The sequence below is a fragment of the Pan paniscus genome, chromosome 11 (genome assembly GCF_029289425.2).
Source record: "Pan paniscus chromosome 11, NHGRI_mPanPan1-v2.0_pri, whole genome shotgun sequence".
Taxonomy (NCBI): domain Eukaryota; kingdom Metazoa; phylum Chordata; class Mammalia; order Primates; family Hominidae; genus Pan; species Pan paniscus.
In genome coordinates, this window is record NC_073260.2 from 117,087,581 (window position 1) to 117,093,413 (window position 5,833).

Genomic DNA, 5,833 nt, shown 5'->3' on the forward strand with positions numbered 1-5,833 from the left:
CCTAGCCTGGGCAGCTCAGAACACATGTTGCACGTAGAGGAGATGGTATGGAGAACAGCGTCCACACCTCACTCCATCCTTTCCCGCTCACTGGCTGCCTTCATGAAATGCGCTCTTGGAAGCTCTTTTTAAAAGTTTGGGTCTTTAGCTAAGGTATTATATCCAAGAGAAAAAAGAGTGTTTGGATGAAGAAATGGCGATTTTACTTTAGCTATTTTCCCTTCTCCCTGACCCTTACCACTTCTGGAGGAAATTAGAGAAATAAGGGCTGGATGAAGAGAGATGTAAAATCCCAGAAGACTACTGAGTAGAATATTCCAGGCTCATTGAAGAAAAATCTCCAGACCTTCCTACCAAGACAAAAAAAAGCAGACTTGTTTTGTTAAGGAAAACATGGCCAGTGCTCGCAGTGTGATTTTTATTAAGTCTATTTTAGTGCCATACAGGTTAAGTTTTGCAATCTGATTTTCGGGAAAACCGCAGTTTACTTTTTTTCTTATCTCTGGCTGCTTAAGAATAAACTAATGCTGACAATAACTACCTACTTTCTGAATGATTCGTTGAGCATTTCACAAATGTAAAAATGCTTTCACAATGCTTAACAAAAACTAAGAAATACAAAAAATGTCATGTGGAAGACATCACAAACCAAGACCCATAGATATATTCACTTTCTCTAAAACCTTCTAGTCTGACAAATATGGCTTTTTAAAATATACATTTTATTGGTTCAGAGATATGCACAGTCATCTTCAGTTTCAGAAGATGAAGCAATGGCTAATTTAAGCTATTTTTATGCCTAATCAATGCTCATATCTTTTATGGTCTTTGACTCTCCTGACCCTGAGATGCTATGATCCAGCAGAATTTAAGAGAGAGACAGAGAGCCTGTTCTTGACACTACTGTTATATTAGTTTTTGCTCTGCCCCTTCTATCCACTTTTTATATTCTCTTCCTATCTTTTTACCCTTCTCCACTTAATGCCCGTCACTAAGATACCCCCTTCTATGGCAACAGATAAACACCATCTTTTCTATTGTAAGCCTTTCGATTGTTTCCTTAGATCCATTCTCAAATCACATTTCTTTGTGTTTCTTTGTAAGAATTAAACTTCCAAACAATTTCATTCTAGTGAATTTTATAATAGTAAACTATTAATGGCAATATCATCTTTAATATGTTGCTCACCCTAGGAACATTTGGAAGTAAATAGGACTACTAATTCATTGTACCTATATAAAATTTTGTTCTTAAGCAACACTTCAAACTTTGTGTCATGACATTGATTATATCTCATCCATCACCCTCCTGGGTTTCAGCAAATCAGAGATTCTTAGAGCTGGAATAAGTCTTAAAAGGCTAAGTTGTATTTATCATTTTTCAAATTAGAAAATGGAAGCCTAGAGAATTGAAATGATGCCCAGGTCACTTAGAGAGTCAATGAATGAAGTGGGTCTAGGGCTCAAATCCTGACTCCTAATTCAGTGTTCTTTCCACCACAGCACATAACCAATTCCATCTCGTACTGTCTCAGATCCCAAGTGCTTCACTCAATGCTACTAAGAGACTCTTTCAGTCATAGAATTCCCTGGCTAAATAGGAAAAGATGGTAGAAAGGGCAATGTGATGTTACGACAAAATCTACCTCCAGAATGCCTAGTGGTATTGATAAGTGGTATATGCTACCTGAACAGTGATCCAAAGGACACCTAATGCAGGAATAATTTGTAAAATATTTTATGCTATGAAAATATATCTAAACATTTTACCCATGCTCATACATTTTTGCATGACTACAACCTCCACTAGCAAATCTGCCAAGGGTGTCTTTGTAGAAAAGGGATTCAAACAGAGCTGGAAAGTTGTTGATGAGTAGTTGATAAAAATGAAAATAAATTATATAGTAAGCAAAGTAAGCAGGATCCCATCATAGAATCAAAAATTATATTAATAGATGAGAAGAATTTCCTATCAACTGGAAGTGATGGGGGCCTCAGGAGAATGCCCTTTGAAAGGATCTACTCACATACTGTGCTTTGTTGATATCAAACATCTGGCTGGAGAGAAAACCATTCAGTCAATCAACCAGATGTTTAGTCTACCCCCTGCCAAACATCTGGGCGATTGATGGGATCATTTCCTTTTCATTAGGGAGCTTGGCCACAGCAACCCAGAGGTGCAATCACAGCATGAGAACACAGCATGAGAATGTCGGACAGCTTGACCCACCAGGATCCCCAGAGTGGGACATTTTTCAGGTCTGTGTGGGTCAATTCAACATCACTTTAGTTTGAGATTTGTTGGCTGTTTGTTGCTCCGAGACACTTTGATGCCCGCATATTTTTAAATCCCCACTGCATAAAGAACCCATGGAGGTTCTGAGATGAAAAAGAACACCTTATTGACATTCAAAAATAGGAGACCATTGGCTGAAAGCTACACTGGTTTCCTCCCAAATTGTCATTAAGTGACCTTCCTTTGCTGTTTCTACTGCTGTAGGGGAAGAGGTGGCGACATTTTGTTGGCACTGGCCTTGGGACTCATAATGAGTATAGAACTTGGCTCCATTATAAAACATAATCCACCTGACAAAAGGAAATTATTTAATGGGCACTCTCTTAATTATAACAATTTGGAAGAGGGAGAAGTTGAGGACAACAGCAGAAAGCATAACAATGTCACTTAATGAGAATTTTGTCTTTAGACTCCCTTCTGGTAGACCAGCATCCTCAAGGATTGAAGAGAAAAATCAACATTTACCAATAGTTTCTTGAATTCTAGTCAAAGACAAGAGGGAATAGGGGGAAATAAGAGAGTAGGAGAAAGGAAAAAAAATGGGGAAAATAAAGGGCTGTATTGTCTTTATATGATGACTATGACATTTGTGATTTATCTTCTGGAATTTTTTTCTAGGGGTAGAAGAGGCCTCTGGAGTAAGGGTATAGGCAGTCAGCCATGGGTCATGACTTACCCAAAACATTGCAAGCTCTGATTCTAGGGGTCTTCCAAAAGATGATCTGCAATTTTACTGATAGCCTTGTAGGGAGGCTGACCCTCTGAAGAACACAGTGTTCCTATCTGAGTTTATCATCCTTGCTTACAACCGTAACAATGCTAATGCCTCACAGGTGTTCAGAACCCTGTCGTTTTCACAGTGCTTTCATACAGATGACTTCTTTTGATCCTTGCACTTCACTAGGTGTAGTTTAAAGAAAATGGAAAGAAGAACATAATCAAACCTGGACTCTATGCCTATTACTTTCCAGACACCTTGCTAAGTACTTTCTCATGGCATCTTATTGGGACTATACAAATAAGGGCACATGTATTTGTACCTCCTTTTTAAATGAGGAAAATATTGGTCTCAGAGAGGCTAATTTACCTGAAGTCACCCAGCCAGTGAGTGGAATTATAAAACTGGATTGGAATTTGAATCCAAGTCTCTTCCTAAAGCCATGCTTTATTAGACCATGTTGCTACCACAATCAATGCTGTAAATTTACCCAAGACAAAAAAAAAGCAAAAGACCTTCACTATAGCACTCATATTCCAGAATATAATGTAGTGACATAAAATCATCATATGTATATATGTGTACTTTTTTTTAATATACACAAGACATCTATATTTGGAATCCTCTTGGAGGCCATCCATGCTAACATTAGACCGTCTTTGGAGTGTCTGAATAAAACACAGCCAGTTTGATAAAATTTATTTAGTCACTCATTGAAAATCTCTAGAGCCACCATGTACTTAGTAATGTGTACTATACTAAGAAAAAAATATATGAGATGATCCCTGCCTTCCAAAAACACATAATTTTTCTGAAGAAATTAATAAATATCCTGTATACAGTAGAATAGTATTTAATACTTGAATTTTACACATTGGTATAAGAAACTACTATAAACAGAATAAGATGGAATATAACTGTTAAATTTTCTTACAGATAATAATTACTGTAGAGATCTGCTGGATAAGATCAAACAGTACTGAAGTGGGACCTGAGGAGGATACTTATTTTTTTAAGCTCTATCCTATTTGGGGATCTCTCTGGAATGAAATTGGAGAAGGTCAGTAACAGGTCACATTCCGGGACCTAGAGCTAATCAATGTAGAGCAACTCTGTCAGAGTGGCATTGTTACCTTCATTTTATAGAAGGGGAAACTAAGGCAAACATAGAATCCAAACCAAGGTCTCTCTGATTCCAAAGATGAAACTCTGTTTCATAAACTCAGAGAGGCATGGAATTTTTAGATATTAAAGAAAAAAAATATGTATTTTGGGGGAAGGTTTCAGAAAATCTACGAAGTGGGACTAAGAGAGCCATGTTTGTTACACAACAGAATTAGATGAATTTAAATAAAGGTATTTACTTTGTGAAGATAATGTGGATAGTTAGGCCAAATGAAGATTTTTGGAAGGAAAGCAAGAGTTTTCTATAGGAATTAGGAAACTATTGTCAATTCTTTACCAAGATCTTATTTGATGATGCTGACAACAGTCTATATAATGGATTGGAATAAGGAAATACAGGAGTAGAAGAAATCGTTTTCTGTTCTAACGCCATTGTGATGAAAAACTCATCTTAATAATGATGGAAATCCATTCAGATCAGATCTTTGGCTACATGCAATGCATAGTTCAGTCCAGATGGGTACTGACCAAATCTGTGGAGAGACGTTTGAAGTAACCTTACCACTGAGAGGATATGGGTGACATTTTGAGGACTACCTGCAGATACTAAAATCTGCAGATACTCCAGGGGAATATTTTGCTTCAGCGCCTTTCCCCAGGGTCATTTAAAATGTAGAGTCTTTCTTAGCTTAAATTTATTCATTTACAAAAATCTGAACATTTAGATTTATTTTTTGTTTGATTTTTTAATCTAAATCTGAAGTGAAAATTTGAATCTCCTGTTAAGGTAGACATCTTCTCAGCACCAATTCACACATACAATGACTCCAGGGAAAGTTTCTGAAGCAAAACTTCCCCCTGGAATATCTGCAGATTTTGGTATCTTCAGGAGGTCCTAAAACCAATTCTTCGCAGATACCTCAACAAGGTACTTTCAGGCTTAGACTTCAAACCTCTTCTCTTTGTATCTGCATTCATCTCCTAGGTAATCTCATTCATTACTGTTGTCCTAAATACAATCTCCACACTGATGACCACTGAATTCACACCTCTGGAACTAACCTCTACCTTGAACTCCAAACAAATATGTGTAACTATTGGCTCAACATCTTCACTTGGATGTCTAAAGTTATCTCAAACTTAACATGTCTGAAATAATACTTTTAATACCCCCCCAATATGCTCCCAGAACTTCATAATCTCAATAAATGCCAGCTCCATTTTACCAGATGTTCTGGCCAACACTCCTAGAATCATTTATGACTCCACTCTCCCAAACCCCATGTCCAATCTATCAGCAAATCCTAATAGATCTACCTTCAAAACAGATCCAAGCCCACTTCTGCTTGAAGGTCTTTACATTCACTGCTCCCTCAGCCTGGAGTCATCTTCCCCTGTGTGTCTGCAGGGCTTATTTTCTCACTTCTTTCAGGTCTTTACTCCGAAGTCACCTCCTCAGGAAGACATTTCCTGACCACCTTATGTTAGGAGGTCCATCCCCCAACGATCACCCAACAGCCTTTTCTAACCTTCTTTCTAGTACTTATATCCACCTAATTCAGCAGCCACTGATGTCATCCTACTTATATCTCCTTGACCATACCCATGGCCTTCCCTGGAGTTCACCACAGACACCTTCCTTACAGCCTATGGCTTTATTTGTCTCTATGATAGATGGTGTTATTGATTTCCTC